Consider the following 26,679-nt stretch of genomic DNA (forward strand, 5'->3'; position numbering starts at 1 on the left):
GGCTCTGAAGATGGTCAGCACCAGCCTCAATATTGGCTCTGCCCATCCAAGCATCACACCCCCCACACCACCAGTTATCACAGCATAGCAGGTGGTTCTGCTCTGTGCCTTTAGACACCATCCTATTTGAAGCTCCTCTTCCCAAGCTCCCAGGGCCTTCACACTGGGTTGCTGCTCAGCCCTGGCCATGCCTGCCCTCATGCTTTGAGCATCCTCCTGACACCTCCTTTTGCTCTCTCTTACCCTGCCTCCCCCAACACCTTGGCTCTTCCCCTGGCTCCTTATTTCTTCCACAGCCAGATCTCTACTTGGCCCAAACTGATCAATTTATTTTTTTAGATGTGTCACAGAATGATGATCATTTAACATGATACTATCTCAAAAAATATATTTGTCTTCTAAAGAGATCTCCAATGTTATAACCAGAAGAGAGACTTGGAATTTCCATGGAGATGGAAGACACTTAGATTAAATGCTGCTAACATTTAAATGCCTGGGGTTGCCTTGGTGTACTAGAGGCCAGCAAAGGAGTTTCTTCATGAACATGAGAATTGTAAGTAACTCATCTTGAGCTGTTGACAAAGTAAAACCATTGGTCTTATGAGTCAATCCCTAGGCAACTCGGTTATTTTACATTGAAACTTTAGTTTGTGTGTGTGCATTTAATTTCCTGCTACTGAGTGGGAATGAAGTCCCAGGACCAAGATGAGATCAGTTATTTTAAAAAATCAAAAAAATTACTTTTGGGGGGTAAAGTTTGTAGTATATAGAATTTGACTACATGATGACACCCGCTTTTCAGAGATTTTGTGAAGAGTAACACCCTGGGGATGGTTAATGTGAACAGGAGCATGGCAAGGGGATAGGGACAGGGGCTAGGAGGCCTTCACCTTGTCCTGCGTATAATCAGCCATGTGACCTTGGACGTATCATTTCACCTCTCTGCTCATTGGTCTCATTGTTCATTTATTTATTTATTTATTTATTTTTTATGTTTTATTTATTTCTAGGAGAGAGAGAGAGAGACAGCATGAGCAGGGGAGGGTCAGAGAGAGAGGGAGTCACAGACTGAAACAGGCTCCAGGCTCTGAGCTGGCAGTCAGCACAGAGCCCGACGCGGGGCTCGAACCCGCAAACCGCGAGATCATGACCTAAGCGAAAGTCGGACACTTAACCGACTAAGCCACCCTGGCGCCCCGGTCTCATTGTTCATTTAAACAATATCTAAGGCTGGGGCACCTGGGTGGTTCAGTGGGTTAAAGGTCCGACTTCAGCTCAGGTCATGATCTCACAGTTCGTGGGTTCAAGCCCCGTGTCGGGCTCTGTGCTGACAGCCAGCTCAGAGCCTGGAGCCTGTTTCAGATTCTGTGTCTCCCTCTCTCTCTGACCCTCCCCTGTTCATGCTGTCTCTCTCTCTCAGAAATAAGTTTAAAAAACATAAAAAAATTTTTAAACAATATCTAAGGTTTGTCATGGGTCCAATATGTCAGTTTGGGGAGAAATGACATAATACTATTAAATATGTTCAATCCCTCTGGATTATAACACTGCTATTTTTTGAACCCCTCAATCCCTTAAATTTTAAGCACAAGCATCGCTTCTTCAATCCTATGAGTATGAAGACACAAATATTGAGATATAAAAATGAGCACAAGAGAATCACAGGCAACCGAAACGCAGTGCAGGAAGATTGGCCTGTGCTTTGCTGAAATCCACATGCATATTAGGCACAGCACTAATAGAAACAAGACCGTGGAGATGACTTATTCTGGTGGGATGTAGTCTCTGGAACTTACTATCATCTTTAGGGCTGCAGGAGCCCGTGACCCTCAGGGTCCCCTGACGGCTACTTGTACCAAGGAAATGGAGAGAAAGGAAACCAGGGTAGGGTGGATGGGTATTGTAGACATGGCAAATGCCCTCTACCATCTGTGTGCTGGCGAGTCTGACTTCCAACTGCTAGCGCACACCTTCATTAGAAGGTTTTCTGCAGCCCCCAGACACTTTCTCCAGGGTACACAGCAGGCTGGAATTAATGATGCCCCTGAGAGCCTTCCTTCATCAATACCTGATAGGAGCTGATGGATAATACACACTTGGGCTCCTTCCCTCTCTGAGTGAGATCCCTCGGAGGCGGGTGTCCCTCCCTGGCTCCCTGTACTCCCTAGCAGGATTACGCCTGGTTGCCCACAGAGGTAATTTGCTAAATGAGACACCTCCTGTTGGCTGCTTTCCCTCGCGCCCCCCTCCACTTCCTTATTCTCTTATTGGTGTTTCCGGAATCACTTCCCAAATGAACTCTTTTCACTCACATCCGTGTTTCAGAGTCTGCTTCTTGGGAGGTCAGGGGGCAGGGGTTAGTAATCCAAACTAAGACAAATGGTTCAGCTCCTAAAAATATAGCTTTGTTCCAGGGTTTCATTATCTCATTTGTTCGCTCAACAAATATTTGTTGTGTCCCTACGGGATCAGGCACTGAGCCCAGTCATGAAAAGCTATACATTCACACTCTGTGGAAGACCAGTCAATGGCTATTTGGCTGAAAATCTCCCACGACAGGCAGACTAGCAGTGACGGGGCACAGGACCACGGAGGTGCCAACTCCCACTGGACACAGCAAGGGCCAGATGCAGTGGCTGGCTCAATGTGGAAAGATGAAAGCCCTCGCTCCAAGAGGCTTCTAATCCACACACACCGTCTTCCCCAGTCCCCAGCAACACAAAAGCCTCTTTATATGTGAGCCATGAGAAGGTAGTTCTGACAAATTTTGCTCAGGCAAATGTGTAGCAGGAATAAAGAGCCCTCCCGCATCCTTTGTGTTTGTCCAGGTGTCTGTGCACATCAGAGGCATTTCCAGGGCTGACCTGCCACAGGGGCTCATCCGGGCCTTTGAAGCCTGCAGCCCTCTGGCCAGTGTGTCTGCCCAGCAGCCTGGGAAATGGATGTTGCTGCAAGTGTGAGTCCCTGAGCATGTCACAGAGGGCGGTATACCCCTGAGGGACCAAGAGAAATGTTCAGACCTCCCTATGCCACTTGGGGTCCTGAGGAAAACCCAAGAGGTTTAAAAAGAAACATCAAGTAAACGTGACAGGGCTTCAGGGTTGAGAAATGAAGATGTGCAGCAGCTTAATAACTGTCAGGCGCATGCACCTTCCAGGAGACCCCTAGGGCTTCCTGTTGCCCCTAAGTCAAAATCTGGGGGCGGGGCTTCTATCCTTTCTTCAAGGCCACAGATGCTGACTGAGGGCTTATTCATGCTATCTGTGTGGGGATCTCAATTTCAGGAATTTCTTCTTTAGATTTACACAAGCCCAAATTTTAATAGACATCAGTTACTGGGATCATGAGTTGAGCTAAAAGCTGATGAAGTTTAGCATTCAAAGAAAAGAAATGTCCAGTTAAGCACATTTTTGTAATTCCCTGTGTAATAAAAAAGAGAGAGAGAATTGTATTTTTGTCTGCTTCTTTTCTTAAATGGCTGTTCTACTTCTTTTGATTTTGCCCCTAAGCCACACTGTTTTATGATAGGAGGCAGCATCAAGGAGTCCCAGAGGAAGGAGAGGGTGAGGCAGCAGATTTCTATTACTGTACAATGTGGCCATGCCCAGGGAAGGGAAAGCAGGTAGAGACAGAGTCCATTGTGGCTTCTGCCACCAAATCCATGTCACCCTGATACTGACCATCACATTACAGAAAGTGGTCAGAGCATGGGTTTTATTTTACCTGACAAGAAAACATAAGGATTATGTTCAGAAATTAAAGATGGCCACTTATTAATGGATTTTACTAAGTGGTAAAATTTGCTTTTGAAAATTAAAGGCCAAATCTTTAACAAAGTAATTTTTGGCAGTAAAGTTTAATATTAGTAAAGAAACGATGAGAGAGGAGTGGACTGAAGACAGAGAACATTGTCCAGAATTTCAGAAGTATTCTTCCCAAGGAAAGCACTAATGACTGTGTGCTAGACTTTACAGGTAACGCAAAATGATAAAAGACACCATTTTCAGTCAGGAAACTTATACTCTGGTTAAGGAAGGAAGGCAAATCCCAAAGTAGTACAGCATAATTTAGACTATAGTAAGTAGCATACGAAAATAGCCATCAAAGTGATATAGGAACTTAGAAGAGACCATCTTGGCTGTTGGAAATTCACTCATTCACTCACTCATTCATTCATTCATTCATTCAACAAATGGCATCTACAATGGCCAGGCACTATTCTAAGGCAATGATACAACAGTGAACAGAATAGACTTGTCTCACAGAGCTTACAGTCTAGTAGGGAGAGACAGATAATAGACAGTAAACATACCAAATAAGTAAATTAAATGTTTTGGAAAGAGGCTTTGCATGTTAGGGGGGAAAGGAAATAGAGATAAGAAAGGAAATAATGCATTTGTGTAGGTCTCTGCAATGATCATGACTTTCACACTGAATGGAAGAGGTTATCGGAGGGCTCTGAGCAGCAGAATGACATGACCTGATTAGCAGTTTAATTAGGATCACTCTGGTTGAGAATGACTTTGGTAGATGTTTAAAGGAAACATTAAAATCAGCATAATTAATGTGTGCTGAGTAGGTCCTACATGCCAGACACTGTGATAATCCAGTGTCATGAATTCTCGAATACATCCTCCTATCAATGTCATGGGGAAGATATTATCATTATTCTTAATGTACTTACAAGGAGACTGTAAAGCTTTCCAGTTTGTTCAACACCTCACAGACAACAGGACATAGAGTCTCATATCTGTCAAATGTTTTGACCAGTAGCCCCCTGCTTCCAGGCATTCTGTTAGACTGGGTATCAGGCTTTCCTACAACTTTCTTTCATGATATGGATTTCCTGGTCAAAAATCTATAAGGGTTCCCAATATTTGAAGCCCTCTTTTGGGAAGTTTATGTGCCATGATTCGAGCAGGAACTCTCTGTTTCACCCAAGTCAAGAAATACCTGATTGTTATGGTCAAGGCACCACTGAAAGGAATACAAAAGATAAAGCATTTCATGTCAAAGATGCTGTAATATAATATAGCAGCAGTTACAAGATATATATCTGTGTTTAAAAAAAATCCAGTTCAGGCAGAAAGAGCAAGGCCAATAAAAAGTCAATTGATTTTAGAACATTCAACTCACTGTCCTTCAAACATGCCATGCTCATGTGTCAGTTTATGTCTGGCTCTTGCACACTGATCCTCACACATCTTTTTATCATCGTAGGACATTTACACACTGATTGTTATCATCCCAAATTTGTAGATGGGAGAACCAAGCTTAGATAGAAGTACTGCTAAGGTTGCACAGCAAGCTGGCACCTTGGAATTCAACGCTCGGAATACAATCTGGGGTTTTTGTTAATTCTAAATTCCATAGGTTTTTTAGTATAGCTCACTGTCATTTAAATGGAGGGAGAGAAGAGAGAACAGGAGGGGAAAACAAGAGCAAACAAGGAACAAATGACTGCCAACAAAGTTAATGGCTGCCTTAAAAGTACCCAACTGGGCAGTGATTTAGGGTGAGACATTACCCAAAGATGTAGCAACTAAGTCAAATTGTAAGCAGGGAAAGTGGAGTCTGGAGGGAGCCAACTCTCAACATGTGTGAGGTCCAAATCCAGGGAAGGATCTGGCCAAAGCCTAGGTATGAAACTGGAAGTGTGGTGTTACCAGGACATGGCAATAGAAGAAATGAGGAGACTCTTGGGGAGAGGGAAGGGAGGTCAGGGTACTGGATAAGAGAGAAGGGAATCTGCAAAAGAGAAGGGTATAATGTCACTGAGGCATCTTGGCAATAGTTCTATGCACTATGAAGGAGGGACAGAACCTCTGTGAGGGTCTTACAAGTGCCAGCTTCATGTAATGGAACAGGATGAATGAGTAACAAAGGGTCATCAATTGGTGGAAAATGTATGGGCAGATGAACCCTCCCCTGTGCTCAGATTGGGATCCTGATTGTCTCTTCCACAGGCTTATGGGGAGGCCCTGAGTTGTCTAGGGTCTGGGATCTGAGGATTGATACTATTGTCTAGGGTGTCCAACCACACTGAGCCATTTTATGTCATTTTTTAACTCATCCACTGCCAATGTTACAGGACTCTTACAAAGAGGTTGATTGATTAAGTGAACTAAAGTGTCTTTTCCTTGTGCCAATATTGTTCCAAAAAGGATCCTAGATAAATATTTTTGAGGAAATCTTGTAATAGTTTTATTCAAATCCTTTTCTCAAACATTGGATTTGTAAGGTTACAATATTAAAATAAAGTCCTTTAACGTCTACATTTTTCTGTACATGGAGGATTTGAGGATGTATGAAGAGCAGTATGCATGTTCTTGTAAACTCATATTTTTTGTTTTTAAGCCTCAATGTTATTTGGGTTATATCTCCTTAGCCCAAAATGATGAAAAGTTTTGGCAATTACCTACTTTATTTTTACCATAATCAAACCCATGCAAGATTCTGAGGTCTGAAGAATGCTGGAAAGCTGTTTAGAAAGAAAATTTAGAGGCTTTCTCTGGAGTCATCGGAGGGAGCCGGAATGCCTCTCCAGAGGTAATTGCAGCTGCGGGGCGGCCTGCCCCTCCGTGGCTGGTGCAGATGAGCCAGTTGGTGATCAATTAGTGGTGGTCCAACATGCAGAAGTGAGTGAGTGATGAAAAGCAGCAGAGCTGGTGGGTTATGAGGATGTAAGTGTGTTTGAAGGCTCTTATACCTTCTACTCCAGGACAGAATCATGAATAAACTGGAAGACAAGCAGGAACAGATGATACCATGAAGAGAAGTTTACAGGCCCTCTATTGCCAACCGTTAAGGCTACCTCAAGAAAGAAGCCAAAGTACACATGGTGGAGAGTCCCAAAATACCATTATGAGTAGGAAAATAAAATAACCAAGGCCTCAACAAGAGAGACCAAGAGATACCATTCAAAGAACACTTTCTGAATTGACAGGCCCTGGACAGTCAAAGAGCCTTCTTTGGTACGGCAGCACTCACAGGTGCAGAGTGCATAACAAGTTTTTAAAACTAACAAGAGATAGAAAGCTAACCAAAATGACAAAACGAAAGAGCTCTCCTCCAAAGAAATTCCAGGAAGAATTGACCACTAAAGAGCTGCTCAAAACAGATATAAGCAAAATAACTGAATAAAAATTTAGAACAATAATCATAAAATTAATCGCTAGGCTTGAAAAAAGCATGGAGGACATCAGAATGACAGGCTTGCTGGATAGAGGATTCTTGGCTGCATATTTTTTCTGTTCATCACATTGAAGATCTCCTGCCATTCCTTTCTGGCCTGTCATTCAGAATAGAGGAGAGATAAAAGTCTTTCCAAATAAACAAAAATTGAAAGAATTTGTCACCACTAAACCAGCCCTACAAGAAATCCTGAGGGGGACTCTCTGAGGGAAATATTACAAGGAACGCAAGATGCTAGAGACACCACCACAAGCATGAAACCCACAAATGACACAATGACTCTAATCCCATATATTTCAATAATAACACTGAATGTAAATGGACTAAATGCCCCAATCAAAAGACATAGGGTAGCAGAATGGATAAAAAACAAAATCTATTTTCTGTCTACAAGAAACTAATTTTAGACTGGAACACCTTCAGATTGAAAGTAAGGCGATGGAGAAATATCTATCATGCTACTGGAAGTAAAAAAAAAGATGGAGTAGCTATACTTATATCAGACAAACTGGACTTTAAAGTAGACAGTAAAAAGGGATAAAGAAGGGCATTATATAATAATTAAAAGGTCTATCCTTCAGGAAGAGCTAACAATTATAAATGTTTACACACCGAATATGGGAGGACCTCAATACATAAAACAATTAATCACAAACAGAAACACTCTTATCGATAAGAACATGCTAATAGCAGGGGACTTTAATACTCCACTTACAGCAATGGACAGATCAACTAGACAGAAAATCAATAAACACAAAATGGACTTAAATGACACATTGGACCAGATGGATTTGACAGATATATTTAGAACTCCACATCCTGAAGCTATGGAATTCACTTTCTTCTCAAGTACGCATGGCACATTCTCCAAGATAGATCACATACTGGGAAGTAAAGCAGCCCTCAATAAATATAAAAGAATTGAGATCACCATGCACATTTTCAGACCACAATGCTATAAAACTCGAAATCAATCATAGGAAGAAGTCTGGATAAACCCCAAAAACATGGAGGTTAAAGAACACCCTACTAAGGAATGAATGGGCCAATCAAGCAATTAAAGAGGAAATTAAAAAAATATATGGAAACAAATGAAAATGAGAATACAACAATCCAAACTCTGTGGGATGTGGCAAAAGCAGTCCTAAGAGGAAAGTACATTGCAGGCCTATTTCAACAAATTAGAAAAAGTGTAAGTGCAAAATCTAACAGCGCACCTAAAGCAACTAGAGGGAGAGAAACGAGAGCACCCAAACCCAGTAGAAGAAGAGAAATAATAAAAATCAGGGCAAAAATAAACAATATAGAAACCAAAGAAACAGTTGAACAGATCAATGAAACCAAGAGTTGGTTTTTTGAAAAAAATAAAGTTGACAAACCTCTAGCCAGGCTTCTCAAAAAGAAAAGAGAGAGCACTCAAATAGACAAAATCATGAATGAAAATGGACTGACTACAACCAACTCCTCAGAAATATGAGCAATGATCAGGGAAGACTATGCAAAACTATATGCCAACAAACTGGACAACTTAGATGGACAAATTCCTAAACACACTCACTACCAACTGGAAGAGATAGACAACCTTAACAGACCCATAACAAGTGAGGAAATCAAATCAGTTATCAAAAATCTCCCAACAAATAAGAGCCCTGGACCAGATGGCTTCCCTGGGGAATTCTACCAGACATTTAAAACAGAATTAATACCCATTCTTCTCAAACTATTCCAAAAAATAGAAATCAAAGGAAAACTTCTGGACTCATTTTATGAAGCCAGCATCATTTTGATTCCCAGGCCAGACAGAGACCCAGCAAAAAAGGAGAACTACAGACCAATATCCTTGATGAATACGGATGCAAAAATCCTCAACAAGATACTTGCAAATCAATTTCAACAGCACATAAAAAGAATTATCCACCAAGATCAAGTGGGATTCATTCCTGGGTTACAGGGCTGGTTCAATATTCGCAAATCAATCAATGTGATACATCACATCAACAAAAGAAACGATAAAAATCATGATCCTGTCAATAGATGCAGAAAAAGCATTCGACAAAATACAGCATCCCGTCTTAATAAAGACCCTCGAGAAAGTCGGTATAGAAGGAACTTATTTAAACATCATAAAAGCCATCTATGAGAAGCCCTCAGCTAACATCATCCTCAATGGGGAAAAACTGAGAGTTTTCCCCCTGAGATGAGGAACATGACAGGGATGTCCACTCTGACCACTGTTGTTTAACATAGTGCTGGAAGTCCTAACATCAGCCATCAGACAACAAAAAGAAATAAAAGGCATCAGAATTGGCAAAGAAGAAGTCAAACTTTCACTTTTCACAGACGACATGATACTCTACATAGAAAACCTGGAAGACTCCACCAGAAGCCTACTAGAACTGATCCACGAATTCAGCAAAGTTGCAGCGTACAAAATCAACGTGCAGAAATCGGTTGCATTTTTATACACCAACAATGAAGCAACAGAAAGAGAAATCAAGAAACTGATCCCATTCACAATTGCACAAAAAACCATAAAATACCTAGGAATAAACCTAACCAAGGATACAAGAGATCTGTATGATGAAAACTATAGAAAACTTATGAAGGAAATTGAAGAAGACACAAAGAAATGGAAAAACATTCCATGCTCATGGATAGGAAGAATAAATATAGTTAAGATGTCATTACTACCTAAAGCACTCTACACATTCAATGCAATTCCAATCAAAATTGCACCAGCATACTTCTCAAAACTAGAACAAACTATCCAAAAATTTGTATGGAACCACAAAAGACCCCGAATAGCCAAAGTAATACTGAAAAATAAAACCAAAACGGGAGGTATCACCATCCCAGACTTCAGCCTCTACTACAAAGCTGTCATCCTCAAGACAGTATGGTATTGGCACAAAAACAGACACATAGACCAATGGAACAGAATTGAGAACTCAGAAGTGGACCCAAAAGTATACAGCCAACTGATCTTTGACAAAGCAGGAAAGAATATCCAATGGAAAAAAGACAGCCTTTTTAACAGATGGTGTTGGGAGAACTGGACAGCAACATGCAGAAGAATGAAACTAGATCATTTTCTCACACCATGCACAAAAATCAACTCAAAATGGATAAAGGACCTGAACGTGAGACAGGAAACTATCAACACCCTAGAGGAGAAAGCAGGAAACAACCTCCTTGACCTCCACCGCAGCAACTTCTTACTTGACACATCCCCAAAAGCAAGGGAATCAAGAGCAAAAATAAACTGTTGGGACCTCATCAAGATTAAAAGCTTCTGCACAGCCAAGGAAACAACCCAGAAAATTAATAGGCAACCAACGGAATGGGAAAAGATAGTTGCAAATGACATATCAGATAAAGGGTTAATATCCAGAATCTATAAGGAACTCACCAAACTACACGCCCGAAAAACAAACAACCCAGTGAAGAAATGGGCAGAAGACATGAACAGACACTTCTCCAAAGAGGACATCCAGATGGCCAACAGACACATGAAACGATGCTCAGCATCCCTCCTCATCAGGGAAATACAAATCAAAACCACACTGAGATACCACCTCACGCCAGTCAGAGTGGCTAAAATGAGCAAATCAGAGAACTCTAGATGCTGGCGAGGATGTGGAGAAACGGGCACCCTCCTACACTGTTGGTGGGAATGTAAACTGGTGCAGCCCCTCTGGAAAACAGTGTGGAGGTTCCTCAAAAAATTAACAGTACAACTCCCCTGTGACCCAGCAATAGCACTGCTAGGAATTTACCCAAGTGATATAGGAGTGCTGATGCGTAGGAGCACATGAACCCCAATGTTCATAGCAGCGCTCTCCACAATAGCCAAAACATGGAAAGAGCCTAAGTGTCCATCAACGGATGAATGATTCAAGAAGACGTGGTTTATCTATACCATGGAATACTACATGGCAATGAGAAAGAATGAAATCTGGCCATGTGTAGCAACATGGATGGACCTTGAGGGTGTTATGCTGAGCGAAATAAGTCAGGCAGACAAGGACAGATACCATATGTTTGCATGTATAGGAGGATTAGAAGGAACTTAACGGAGGACCGCGGGGAGAAGAAGGAGGGAAGTGGGGGGGAGAGGGAGGAGGCAAAACATGAGAGACTCTTGAATGTTGAGAACAAACTGAGGACTGATGGGTATGGGGAGGAGGGGAAGGGGAGTGATGAGCATGGAGGAGGGCACTTGTGGGGGTGAGTACTGGGTGTTATATGGAAACCAAGTTGACAATAAACTAAAAAAATAAATTAAAATAAATAAAATTAAAAAAAAATAAAATTTAGAGTAAGGGACAGATCACTATATTCATCATCAATGCAGCTTACATCTCAGGTACTCTCTCTCCCTTTGCCAACACCTCACTCCTGCTATCATTCCATGTGATCATGTGGCAGCCCTGTGAACTAGGCAGGGCAGGTGAGCAAATTGAGGCGAAATGAGTCTGTCTAAAGTCATTCATTTTTCCTTCGTCAAAATTGCGTAAGTACCCATCTCCTAGTCAAATGGTAATATAATACAGGCTGAGGTTAGGAATTTTCTCCTTCCTCTAGCTAGGCAGATAAACTTCTCAAAGGAGAATATTAAGGAAACAGTGAAGGCACATTTAAATTTCAGTTTCTGGAAACAAGAGGACAAGGAATGGATTGATGGACTGGTAGCAAATTTGTCTTTAATGACCCTTATCCTAAATACCTATCTTATTACACGCAGATGCAGAAGAATCAACCACCTTGAATGTACCTTAAAGGGCACAGGAGGATTAAATAATGCATGAAGGATTTCCTGACAGGTTTGTCAGACTTAAATTTTGGAACATGGTTCAGAGTTCCTGCAGTGACGAGTCCAATAAGTGATATCACTGACATCCTGGATTTAATTTTTTTTAAAGAAAAATCTATTTAAGGCTTGAAAACCTTTTACTTTCATTTTGCCATATTTTACAGTCTAGAGTTGCACTGTCCAAAATGAAAGCCATTCAACAGCTACTGAGCATTTGAAGTGTTGCTGGTACAAATTAAGATATACTGTATTAAAAACACCCTAGATTTTATTTTATTTTATTTATTTTTTTTTAATTTTTTTAATGTTTTATTTATTTCTAGGAGAGAGAGAGAGAGACAGTGTGAGCAGGGGAGGGTCAGAGAGAGAGGGAGTCACAGACTGAAACAGGCTCCAGGCTCTGAGCTGGCAGTCAGCACAGAGCCCGACGCGGGGCTCGAACCCACGAACCGCGAGATCATGACCCAAGTGAAAGTCGGACGCTTAACCGACTAAGCCACCCAGGTGCCCCGAAAAAAACACCCTAGATTTTAAAGACTTTGTACTAAAGATAGAATGTAAATGTCTTACTAATAATTTATATTGGTTACATGTTGAAATATTTCAGGTATATTGAGTTAAATAAAATATATTATTAAAATTAATTTTACCTGTTTCTAGATTCTTAAAAAATATAATTTATTGTCAAATTGGCTAACATATAGTGTATACAGTATGCTCTCAACTTTGGGGGTAGATTCCCATGATTCATCGCTTACATACAACACCCAGTGCTCATCCCAACAAGCGCCCTACTCAGTGGCAATCACCCACTTTCCCCTCTCCCACACCCCCCATCACTCCTCAGTCTGTTCTCTGTATTTAAGAGTGTCTTATTGTTTGTCTCCCTCCTTCTCTGTATCTATTATTTCCCCTTCCCTTCCCCCATGGTCTTCTGTTAAGTTTCTCAAGTTCCACATACGAGTGAAAACATATGATATCTGTCATTTTCTGACTGACTTATTTTACTTAGCATAATACCCTCCAGTTCCATACACGTTGCTGGAAATGGCATGATTTCATTCTTTCTCATTGCCAAGTAGTACTCCATTGTATATATAACCCACATCTTTATCCATTCATCAGTTGATGGACATTTAGGCTCTTCCCATAAATTGGCTATTGTTGAAAGCACTGTTATAAACATTGGGGTACATGTGCCCCCATGAATCAGCATTCCTCTATCCTTTGGATAAATTCCTAAGAGTGCTATTGCTGGGTCGTGGGGTGGATCTATTTTTAATTTTTTGAGGAAAATCCACACTGTTTTCCAGAGTTGCATTCCAGTTTGCATTCCCACCAGCAGTGCAAGAGGGTTCCCATTTCCCCACATCCTCACCAGCATCTGTTGTTTCCTGAGTTGTTAATTTTAACCACTCTAACCAGTGTGAGTTGGTATCTCAGTGTGGTTTTGATTTGTATTTCCCTGATGATGAGTGATGTTGAGTATCTTCTCATGTGTCTGTTGGCCATCTGGATGTCTTCTCTGAAAAAGTGTCTATTCATGTCTTCTGCCCATTTCTTTTTTGGATTATTTGTTTTTTAAGTGTGGAGTTTGGTAAGTTCTTTATAGATTTTGATACTAACCCATTATCCAATATGTCATTTGCAAATATCTATTCTCATTCTGTTGGTTGCCTTTTAGTTTTGTTGATTGTTTCTTTTGCAGTGCAAAAGCTTTTTATCTTGATAAGGTCCCAATAGTTCGTTTTTGCTTTTGTTTCCCTTACCTTTGGAGATGTATTGAGCAAGAAATTACTGTGGCTGAGGTCAAAGAAGTTGTTGCCTGTTTTCTCCTCTAGGGTTTTGTTGGTTTCCTGTCTCACATTTAGGTCTTTCATCCATTTTGAGTTTATTTTTGTGTATGGTATAAGAAAGTGGTCTAGTTTCATTCTCCTGCATGTTGTTGTCCAGTTCTCCCAGCACCACTTGCTAAAGAGACTGTCTTTTTTCCATTGGATACTCCTTCCTGTTTTGTCAAAGATTAGTTGGCCATACATTTGTGGGTCCAATTCTGAGTTGTCTATTCTATTCCATTCGTCTATGTGTCTGTTTTTGTGCCAATACCATACTGTCTTGATGATTACAGCTTTGTAATAGAGGCTAACGTCTGGGATTGTGATGCCTCCCATTTTGGTTTTCTTTTTCAGCATTACTTTGGCTATTCAGGGTCTTTTCTGGTTCCATACAAATTTTAGGATTGTTTGTTCTAGGTTTGAGAAGAATGCCAGTGCAATTTTGATTGGGATTATTTCTAGCTTTTTAATGTGGTTTTTGTAAAACTTAAAATTATGTATGTGGCTCACATGAGTAACTTACATTGCATCTTTACTGTGTAGCAGTGATCTAGAGAGTACTCCTCTCTCAATAACTGTGAAGGGTTTGAGATAATACTCCACTTGCAAACTAAGATGTTATTTGGCCACAGTTTCATGGACGCTGGTAGAAGATATGAAACTCCTGGTTCAAAGACAAGGGATAGTTTATTACTTACAAGGACAGCAGTAACCGAAGTATCAGTATACTGGCATGAGTTCACCAAGCCCCAGTTACCATGGATGATGTGAAAAGAGTTGGGTGATACTATATTGCACTAAAGGAGAGGAACTTGGAATTTGAAGAGCTTGGATCTTTGATAAAGCACAGTTAGCAAACCTGCCTTTTCTCTGGAGGAAAACACTATCTCTGTCTTCCAAGGGTGTTAATTATACAAAAATATCCTTGCAAAGATACTCCAGACAAAAGGACAGTTGGTGCATTGCTTGCAAGGTGTACAGAAGTAAGAGAAACCCATGGAGAACTGTCTACCAACATTCTCATTTCCATTAGTTTTCTTTTTCTAGACTAAACATTTCTTCTTGTGGATGTTATATTTTTATAGATGAATTTAATATATATTGTTAAAAAGCCAACATTAGCCTCTAATTCATTTCAGTTTTCTAAAGGCTTTGCAATTTCCTTATTGATTTCCATATGACTACGATATGTCTTAAGCTTCACTTCCTTTCTCTGAAAAGAACTCATTTTCCTGAAATTATTATATTCAAAATGTACTTAGTGGACCATTGGCCGTGTTGTAGAAATGTAATACAGGAATCCAAAAACTCAACTGAAATAGGCTGATTCTCTGGGCATACACATTTAAGAAACATTTGGAAGCACTGGCACTTTAAAAACATTTGTTTAACTAGTGATTGGAAGTCTCCTCAAAGCCTTGACTCTGGAGTCTTAGTTCCCATGACAGCACACAGGTCTGAACAGGCTCTGCCTTGCACCCTGGAATGTTGCACCTTCAAAGCATTTCACCAACATCAAGTAATTGGTTTTCACAATGCATAGGTAAGGTTGATCATTAAGTACTATTATCCAGATATGACTGGCTTAATTCACTTGCCTCCGGCACCAGCAGTCAAAGTCAAAACCAAGAGATGAATCCAGAATATCTGGCTTCTATGCTGTATTAACATCCCTGGACCATGTCTGTTTTTTGCTCATAAAACCACTCCTTCCTGTTCTTTTAAATATAGTCAGTAACAGCTCATTTGGTAATAGTGTATTTTTTATACTGTTGCTTATAGACTATTCCTTTCAAAAGTATCACTACCTCACTTAACTTTTTCATTCATTTAAATAGGTAACAGATGCACACATGAAAACCAAAAAAGGTAGGAGGTGGAATATGATGAAAAGTATTATTCATTTTTTCTCTATCAGCCAGCTGCCTACTTCTCTCTGGAGGAAAACTTTCTTATTGATTTCTTGTGAATATCTCAAGATAGACCACACATTTTCAAATATGTTTCTTATATTACATAGTTGATATGCATGTCATCCAAATGTATCTTATCTTGTTTTTCTCACTTAGTTATCAATTTTGGAAATTATTCCCTATCAATGAGCTCAATACTTCATTCTTTTAATTGTACCTCATTTATTTAATCTGTTTCCTCTTGGGGCAGGTAGATTATTTTCAGTCCTTTGCGATTATAAGCAGCACTTATTTACTTATTGAGCCAACACTTACCCAGTGACTGTCTTGTGACATGCGCTACAGTGACAATCTTTGCACCTATATCACTTTCTGCACTTGCAAATAAACCAGAAACTACTTGCTACTTTCTAGCTGTCTTTGGGCAAACTGCTGAGCCTCAGTTTCTTTATTTACAGTATGGAAATAATAATAGAACCTAGTTAATAGGGTTGCTGAGAAGAGTAAATGAGTTAAATATACATATAATATATAAACACGTTTGTATATAATCTGTGCAAATCATGGTATCTAACACAAGGTATGTGTATTCATTCTAGCTATAATTTGCATTTCTCAAAGTGAGTGAATTTAAGCATCTTTTCTTTTGTTGTTAAGCCTGGTTTGTTATTAAGTTATTATTGGTCTTTTACTTACTGATTTATCAAGTGCTTTAAAAGTGGCTCAGTTGGTTGAGTGTCTGACTTCAGCTCAGGTCATGACCCCATGATTCATGAGTTCAAGCCCTGCATCAGGCCTGCTGCTGTCAGTGCAGAGCCCACTATGGATCCTCTGTCTCCTGCTCTCTTTGCCCCTCCCATGCTTGTGCTCTTACTCTCTTTCTCTCTCAAAAATAAACATTTTTTAAAAATATAAATTGTAATATATATATTACAAAATGTAATATATATATATATATATATATATATATAATATCCTTTGTCTATGATGTAAGCTTAAGATATTTTCCTAGTTTGTAATTTGTCATTTCATTTTGTTCATTATTTTTCTCACCCTGTGGACATTTTTATTATCATAGAATCAAATTTCCCCGTATTTTTTATATGACTCCTGGGTTTTGCACTCTATTCAAGAAGATCTTTCCTTCTTATTGTGACAAGATAAGAAAAATTATTTTCTATTTTTTTCTGGTACTTTACTTTCTTTACAGTTAAATCACTGATCCATCTGTGAATTACTTTGGTCTTAGTTGAGTCAAGAATTCCACCCTCTTTTTTCCAGATGTCTGTTAGTTATTCTAATACCATAAAGGTAATTTAAGGAAAAAAATAGTTTTAATGTTGGAGAGTGTTAAAACTTACTAAATTTAGCCTAGTGTGTGTTCTATGGGAATAGGAGAATGTGTGTGGCCTTTCTCATCCAGCTCGTTATGAGTAGTAAGTACTTGTCATTGAGGGCCATCTGGTGCATTCATCTACTGATCAAGGTATACTAGCACTCAAAAGGGGGATCCTAGGAAACCCACAGCCAGAGGACCCAGCTAAGCTGTGCCCAGTTCCTGGCCCACTATGAGATCATATATGTTATTGTTTTAGCCACTAAGTTTCAGAGTGATTTGTTACCTAGCAATGGATAATACAATGAGCACAGATGAGCACAGCAGAAGTGAGAACCAATGGCAGGTCTTTTCTGATCACTTCTCTTTTCTCAGTGAAGGTCATCTGCTGAGAGCAAGAATGCAGCAAAAGGTAACAGAAGTTTTAGGAGAGAGGAGAATGTATGAAACAGAAGCAGGGGAGAGTTAATAGACCAGGGAAATACAATATGATTGACAGGCTGAGATGAGTGCTATGAATGTAAAGCAAGAACAACCAGCCAGGCCCGGGGAGTTGTCTGCAGCCATGTTCTCATGTGGGGGTGCATGTACAGAGATTTGGCTGTGGTCAGAGCCAGGATTTTGCCAGATGAGCATGACAAAGAAAGTGGAGGCAAAGGAACTGAAGGTGTATATAAAGTGATGAATATTATGGCAGACCACAGACTATAGGATGGACAAGTAGAAACTGAAGGAAGTAAGAAGATAGTGTGGTCAGTTGTTCTAGGTCCTAGCAATGGCAAAAAGTTTTTAAAATCAGGACTTAGTGGAATAATAGGAAGTAATGTACAATTATTTTAGAGAAAACATAACATCATGTAAAATTGAACCCATTGATTCTGCTCCTAGAAAAGCTCTTGCAAATATGTACCAGAAGATATGGCCAAGCTATTTATAGCAGCAGAAATAATGACATCAAAAAGCTGGGAAGAATGGATGAATACATTTTGGTATATTCACACCACATAATATTATACAGCCATAAAACCACACCGTAGTCATTGCAGGAAATATGGAGACATTTTATGCATAGAATAGTGGATAAATTGCAAACTCCAAATCACTACATGCAGCATGATATCACTTATATAAAATTCCAAAAAAAATCCCCCAAAACTAAGCAACATGTTGTTTAGGAATACATGCATACATGATAAAGCCATTTTAAACATCAGGGAAATTATAAATAAATAAATAAATAAATAAATAAATAAATAAATGACAGAGGAATTAAAAATGCAAAATTAGGGATTGTGGATACTCATGGAGAGGAGGCAAGGGAATGGGATGGAGAAGGAAGACATAGTTAGATGCAAATAAAATTAAATAAAATTAAATAAAACAAAATAAAATAAAAAGTGGTGCTCAAATACTGGGATGCTTAAAATTAAGATTGCAGAGGGGATAAGATTCTTGTTAAGGACAAGGTCATATGGCATGACCATGCAAGTGAATGGCTGAGGTAAGATAGAGCATGAGATGCTTGGAGGAGAGGAAGTCAAGGATTCATCTATATGGATACTGAAATCACCAAGAACATAGTAGACTTGGCATCTGAGAAAGTGATAGTGAGCTAGGAATCAAGGGAAGTGACACTGGAGTCATTAATGGTTGTCAAAAGGAAGATGGCAAATGATATATAGTCCAATATTAAGAATTTCAGTGCTGCTTATTTTTTGGAAGAGGATGGGACAATGGTTTGGGAGCAGCAATAAGAAGCAAAGAAGACATCTATCCTATCCCAGGTCCAGTGGTGCCAGAGATGTGGGAGAGAAACCAGCTACCTTTATAAGCAGCTACAGTGGAAGCAGTGTCCTTAGGGAAAAGCCAGTTAGAAATGAAAGGGAAAGGGACATGAGGGAGAAGAGTTTCCTGTCTATATACATTGAACTCCAGGGGCACAGAGGAAGAGTTTTGAGTTATAGAAAAGGATGAGAGATGGAGTCAATTAAGATATTTAGATCTCTCAGAAATGAGAAATGACCAGACAGTCTTCAGTGTCTATTGGTAACTGAATTATACAGAGGGAGGTTAATCCAGAGGGTCTCAAGGAAGATAATGCCACTGAGATGGGTGTTGGTGGATAGAGAAGAAGGGATGTCCTGCCAGAAACATGCAAGAATGTCTGAAGCCAGGGAATTTCTCAGTACTGTGCTAGAGGGAGGGAGCCCCGGGGAGAAGTACTGCGTTGACCTCTCGGTCATCCTGCTTTAACCTACTGCTGAAACACTGATATCCAAAGGAAAGTCAGGATGGCTCCATTCAAGTTTCACCTTTGTGTGTCAACCACATCCCTCCCTCATTCTTTCCAGAATCACAGCCAAAACCATTCAGAGTCTGCCAACTGTTACCTAACATCCATCATTCCTTTTATTTGTCATATCCATCAAATCCATTGAAATTATACCCCCTGCCCAAAAACACTGTGCCTATTCTCAACACCGAAGCTCAAGCATAAAACAAGTAAAAGAACACTCATATGAAAGCTGTTCCTAAGTATTGGGAGCCCATCTTATGGGACAAGGAAAGGGACCAGGAAAGAGATTCCTCCACTCAGGCATGGATGCAGTCAGGGGCGGTCCAGATGAAGGACACCACTGTAGGGTTTAGCAGATCCCTGTACCCAGCATTCTTCATGAGGTGTTTATTCAAGGGCTTTGGTCTTGGCAGGCCACTGAACACTGAAGGGCCCAGAGTAATTGCATCATTCAGTAGTGTATGTCCACAATGGGCTACAGCCCTCCTGGATGGTTGATGTTTCAGAAAGTAATAATACATGGACAATGGGTAGAAAATTCAGCCATGTCATTGGAGGCTCATGATGTAAATAAGGCATCAATGTAACTAGTCCCTATGAGGGTGTTGGCAAACACCCAGCTTATGAAACAGCAGCAAGAGAGAGTATAGCACTCCCTAATGTCAGAGCAGAAACTCTTCTCTGTGTCCTGTGGTGGCGGGGTGGCCTATCCTCGACCAACCCTATAGAGAAGGCTTCAATTCAGGTGTGCTGGTCCTTCCAAAGTTTCTGTGAAATGCCTACTATTCTTTATAAATTACTTGTCTGCTAAAACAAACCAGCATGGTTTCTGATGTTTGCAGCAAAAGCCTTGATATCATTTTTTTTTAAAGATCTGTACAGCCAGAGAATTGTGGGCAAGGAATTCCAAGGTCAGGGAACAGCACAAGGAAAGGCAGGCATGCAAGTGTGAAAACTCAGTGTGTCATTAGAAATATTTGGTGATTGGTGTGACTGAGGAAGTAAGGAACTTGAAGCTAAGTGTTGGATGGTCATTCAGGTTCCTGGCAGAGAGGAACATTATAAAGTTGAAACCATACTTTGAGGAACAGAGATGTGTCAGAATTGGATACTAGCTATGACGAGGAAGAGAAAACTGGCATGAGTGGATTACGTGGCTTCACAGGGTTGGGGTTGTTAAGCAAAAGTAGAGGGTAGCAAAGTATGGTAGGAAACGATTGACTTCATCACACTTGATTCAGATCTTGGTCTGAATTCTGTAATTATGTGACCACTTATTATCCATGACCCCGTGTATATTTTATTTAATCTTCCTGAGCCTCAGTTCCCTTACCTGGAAAAACAGGAATAATAAAACCTACTGTCCTAACCTAATCAGCTTAAGCATTCCAAGAACAAAGAGGTAGGCCAACTAAAGCAGATTTATTGATCCACTCAAAAGAGGGAAACTACACACCAGAGAATCATGGGATATCTTGCTAAACAGAGGAAAAGATAGATTTATTCTAGGGTTTGGGGAAAAGATAGACGTAAGTAAAGTTTAACTGAAATAGTAATGCAATAGACTCAAAGAAGTCAACATCCAAGTGTGAGCTGCAAAGTGAAAGCAGGGTCCCGTTTCCCTGGCAACTACAAAGTTAAGATGGATATGAAATGCTGAGTCTAGACATCTCTTATCTCAAGCTCTGCCCCTAGGTTGGAAACCAAGACTACTCCTCCATGTCAAAGTGACTTAAATCGTCTGGGCAAGAGGAGTAAAACTATTCTTAACCAGCTTTAGTTCACACAGCAGTTAGTAACTGAGAAAGCAGTGGTCACTCAAAGAAATGAGTTATTGTGACACTTGGAAGCATGTCCTTGGAGGAAATATTGCTTTCTATTAACTGCAACTAGCTTTACCTGTGTTTTTTAGTCTAGTCAGATGAAAGACAGAATCTTACCATCCAAGCTAATTTTTATTTTCTTACCCTCCCTCATTGCTTGAGGAATGAGAAGATTAGCCTGAATAATTTCACATTATTCTGTGAAATCCAGATCTTCACCATTGTCTAAGTCCCACTGATTATGTGGCTGTTTGGAAGGGCAGACTAAGGCAATCCTTTATATTTCTTTTCATTATAAGATGAGCTGTTGAGTCATTTGATATGACAATGGCTTTGTAGTAGTACTTAAGACTGTAGATCACATATCTGAGCAGTACAACACAGACAAATATGAAAAGAATCATTTGATCCAAGTTTGTAGCACACTCAGTCTTAAGATCATATAGGCTAACATCACATAAAACTAATGTAACAATGTCAATCATACAAAATTTGTCATGAGGAATTTTGCTAGTATCTGAATATTCACTTTCATTTATACTTAAGTATTCTACATGTGACTTAGAGTCACATTTTATTTGTGTGCTTTGCATATTGAACCACCAGCCAGTTGAGGCTTAAATGTTTATTTGTTTTTTCAAGAACAAAATACAACAATTAATGTGATCACATGGGTGTATACAACAACTCACCAAGTTGTGCAATGAAGATTGATACACTTTATGTTTGCTACATCTCAATTCAAAAGTTTTTTTTTTAAACAAAAAATGTCTTCAAGGATAGGTTCCTTGCCCAAAGTTATACAGCATTTTATTGCAAGAATGAAACACAGCAAAAAGTTGCTTAAGACCAATTGCTTAAATTCACTTACCTTTGAAAGTTCTAAACTGTTTGCAAACATGAAGGGAATAACACAAACAGAACTGTCAAAGATAGATAAATAAGGAAGTGGGCTGACAGCACATTCAAATTTTAAGAGGGCATAATAGCTGGCTAAATTGTTGAGTTTACAGTTTGGACCTATGTTGTCTGATTCCACAGTTTGCATGTTCAACTTCTAAGTTATTTTAAATGAATACAAAATATGTAAGTAACTCCTAGTTGACTGAGAATATCTTATGCATAGACTGCCCTTTGGAAAAGTTGACTTGCCAGTGTAATGGGCATTAGATGATAGCCCAAATGCATCACAAGGGCTAAAAAATAGTTGAGATTTTGCATTCAATAAAGAAAATGTGAAAAGAAAGCTTGAAATTTCTCAAGGATTTTGTGATCCCCAAAGAAAGGAATAACTGAGAGGAGAGATGAGTGCCCTTAACTATGCAAAGGTTCCCCAAATGCCAAGTCAGGGTTTTTATACTCCAGCCTGCTGATGGTAGATCACAAAACATCACTGCTCCTGTGGGGACACATTCTTGTGGTTAGGAAGAGACAACATCTTGATCTATTGAGTGCCTTTTTTGCCGAATTTGAAAATGAGGAAGTACATTTTTTCCTATTGTCATTCTTTACAATCTACTAAAAAGTTTTGAGTCAGAGTAAATGAGATAGCCTCAGACTCATCTCCTCTCCCCTATTAGGAGAGGCTGACCAATGTCCATCACAGGCCAGCCATCTCCAATGCCATGCTTCCAGGATTTAGGGATCCTAAAGCTGAACTCTTCACTGACTAGAAGGCTGTGTAGGTCTTCTACCCAAGGTCTCACCAGTGATGGGAAAATAGAGCATGCTGCAGTTTGCTGCATCCCATACACCTTCTCATAATGACAGTGAGGGGAATGAAGGCTCAACTGCTCACAGCCTGTTCACAGCATCACTCACCATTCCATTAGGTGGCCCGTGGAGCTGTGCTCTGTCTTCTACACAGAAAGCTACCTAAACACAAGTCCTGTCTTCTAGACCGGGGGCCGGCAGCCTCTCCACATGGCATATTGACCACCCCCAAGACTATAGTTTCTGGCTTTTGTGCACTAAAATTTCCATAGATACTTGTAACCTTGTACAAAAAATTGATTTTAATATTCTTTTGATTGTCACATTAGTTAACTACAGCTTTCTGCTACTTCACATCTCAAAAATATGACCTAAAATTGGTTTTGGTTGTTCATATCATAATGACAAGAATTGGATTTTTTTCCCAAATACTTCTCAGGCTCTTTCAAAGTCTGATTTGCATAAAACATTCTAGTAAATAAATAGTAAGTTACTGACAAATAATATTTCTAAGTTTATTCACAGCCTCTCAGAGTGGCATGCTGACTCTTCTCTCACCCCACTTGTGGAGGGGACAGTGCAGGCAGAGGACAGGTTGAATCCAGATGTCTCCACCTCCACCACAAGGTGCTGCAGAGCGAGGTGGTAGCTGTTCTTCACCAGGAAGTGTCTCAGACCACAGAGCAACACACATCCTCTAAGGGTCAACTTTGGAAGGAAAGGAAAGGATATAGGCAGTACAGCCTCATCACTACCATTTGTGGGACCTGGGCAATAGAACAAGTGGAGGCCTGCACATATTCTTATCATGTCAACCAGTAGGATGAGACTGCAAGATTTCATCTGAACTAGTCGAGTTGTGTTGTTGATGAGAATCATTTTTTTTGCTCAATTTAGCTGTTTTGATTAGAGAATGCTCCTCCTATTAAAATGACTAAGTTGGAAGACAGGAAGGAAGGCAGGCAGGGAGGAAGGAAGAGGGGGAGGGGGAGAGAGAGAGAGAGAGAGAGAGAGAGAGAGAGAAAGAAAGAAAGAAAGAAAGAAAGAAAGAAGAAAGAAAGAGGGAGAAAGAAAGAAAAAGAGAGAGGAAGAAAGAAAGAAAGAAAGAGGAAGGAAGAAAGAAAAAGAGAGAGAGATGAAGGAAGGAAGGAAGGAAGGAAGGAAGGAAGGAAGGAAGGAAGGGAGGGAGGGAGAGAGAAAGAGAGAAAGAAAGAGAACACCTTATCCTACAAAGTGCCAGCAAGGGTGCACAGTAAGGGAAACTCTCACACACAGCTGGCAGAGGGCAAAATGGACACTCACTACAGAAAATACTTTGGCAGTTTCTCACACAATTAAACACACACTTTCCATATGACCCAGCAAACCACTCCTAGGTATTTACCCAAGAGAAATTAAAACTTAATATCCACACAAAGACCTATGTAGTAGGCTTATAGCTGTTTTATTCATAATCTCCCCCAACTGGAAAGGACCCAGATGTCCATCAACTGGTGAATGGCTAAACAAATTGTAGTTCCTCCATGTAATGGAATAATACTCAGCAATAAAAGAGAATGATCTATCAATACTTGCAAAAACATGAATGACTCTCTAAAGGATTATGCTAAGAAGCCAGACACAAAAGATTATATACTGTATGAATTCCATTCACACGACATTCTGAAAAAGACAAAATTATAGGGACAGAAATCAAATCAAAGGTTTCCAGGAGCAGGGAGAAGAGAGCAAAGGGATTGACCAAAAAGGGACACAGGAGATTTTACCAGGTTGATGGAAAACACTATATCTTGATAGGGGTCATGGTTACGTAATAGGATACATTTTGCAAAACACATAAAACTGAATACTTAAAAAGAGTGACTGTTCCTACACGTAAATTATACCTCAAAAACCTGACTTAAAAAGAATTTGTAATGTCCTACTTGCCAATTTTTTGTGGGTCAGAGTAATAGAAGCCTGATCACTTTACTTTTTAACAGTTTTTAAAAATTTAAGCAGATGGCATCTTTGTAGATTTACTTATTTTTCCTTTATAGCCTTTTCTCTGAACTCCACTTTTGTGGAGTCTTGTATTTTTTAAAATGTTTATTTATTTTTAGAAAGAGAGAGACAGAGGCAGGGAGGGGCAGAGAGAGGGAGACAGAGAATCCAAAGCAGGCTCCAAGCTGTCAGCACAAACCCCATGTGGTGCTCAAACTCTCGAACAAGGGAACTGTAAGATCATGACCTAAGCCAAAGTTGGACACAACCAACTGAGCCACTCAGATAGGGGAAGTTTTGTATTTTTAATTTTTTATCCCAATTGCAATTTGTACTCATTCTCAGTAATCTAAAAGATTAAAATATTTCCAATTTCAAAGTCTATAAAATTTAAACAGGCTTTCATCAAATTCTATAAATTATAGTAAATGCAAAATATTTAGAAAAGTAAAACCTAATTTTTCAATATTTATTTATTTTGAGAGAGAGAGAGAGAGAGCGAGAGAGAGCACTTGCACGTGAGCAGTGGACAGGCAGAGAGAGAGGGAAAGAGAATCCCAAGCAGGATCCACGCTATCAGCATGGAGCCTGACACAGGGCTTGATCTCATGAACCACAAGATCATGAGCTAAGCCAAAGTCAGATGCTCAACTGACTAAAACACCCAGGAACGTCTTGGATTCATGCTTTCTGAGAGGAGAGATTTGAAAAGTTGATTAATTCGTTTTGCCACACTTCAGCTCTTCCATTGCTCACATCCTTCCTACATATCAAAGTAGTGTCTATCTCTGACTTTAGCAGTAAAACAACCCACAAACTTTAGGTCTAGCTGCCAATGTTTCAGGAGCACAGGGTAAGAAATGCAGAAAAGTATCTCCCTGGAGCCTGAATGGTGTCAGTAATGATAGTGGATATTTAGGGTTATGGATCATACTGTGCCAACACTGAGCACAGAATTCCAAGGCGAAGACACCCGTGTATGACTTAATAAATTTATTTTGTGTGTGTCCTTCTAATATGGGGAACCCTCTAAAAGCACCCAGAGCAGGAATCCCCCTTACCCCACTCACTTACCCTATGGCTCTTCTGTTAATGCCTTAGGTACCAAGACTGCCCTAAAGAATTGTCTTCAAAATTATAAATGCTTTAGTCAAGATCACACTTCAATGCACTTCATTTAACATGATCATTACCTATTAACACTTTAACGGGATTTCTAGGTGAACTATACTCAAGAATAGGTAGAATGGAGATCAGAGGATGGTTTGGGAGATTGGAAGAAGGAAAGGTCATGGTATGGGTAGACCCCGCCAAAAAAGCTCCCAGACTGTAAAAGGTAGACTTTGACCTCAAAATCCACATGTGTGCTCCAGGCTATTGGTGTCCTCTAAAGCAAAGAGGCATAGAGAGCCTAGCTGTGGAGACACATGTACAAAACACAGAGTAGAGCAATCCCTATCAAAATAACACTAGCATTCTTTACAGACTCGAATAACAATCCTAAAATTTGTAAATGGAACCAGAAAAGACCCCAAATAACCAAAGCAATCCTGAAAAGGAACACCAAAGCTGGGGACATCACAATCCCAGACTTCAAGATGTATTACAAAGCTGTAATCATCAAGACAGTATGGGGCACCTAGGTGGCTCAGTCGGTTAGGCATCCAACTTCAGCTCAGGTCATGATCTCACAGCTTGTGGGTTCAAGCCCTGCATCAGGCTCTGTACTGACAGCTCAGAGCCAGGAGACTGTTTCAGATTCTGTGTCTCCCT

General features: G+C 40.0%; 1 long non-coding RNA gene across 1 annotated transcript in view; it reads left to right on the forward strand.

Moving 5' to 3' along the window:
• Nucleotides 1-414: 414 nt before the first annotated feature.
• Nucleotides 415-26,679, forward strand: part of LOC120244163 — a 37,993-nt gene continuing 11,728 nt past the window's right edge. Inside the window, exon 1 of the long non-coding RNA XR_005531480.1 lies at nt 415-553. This is a non-coding gene — a long non-coding RNA (uncharacterized LOC120244163). The remainder of the gene's footprint in view (nt 554-26,679) is intronic.

The sequence above is a fragment of the Hyaena hyaena genome, unplaced genomic scaffold (assembly GCF_003009895.1).
Source record: "Hyaena hyaena isolate Hyena2069 unplaced genomic scaffold, ASM300989v1 scaffold_372, whole genome shotgun sequence".
Lineage (NCBI taxonomy): Eukaryota > Metazoa > Chordata > Mammalia > Carnivora > Hyaenidae > Hyaena > Hyaena hyaena.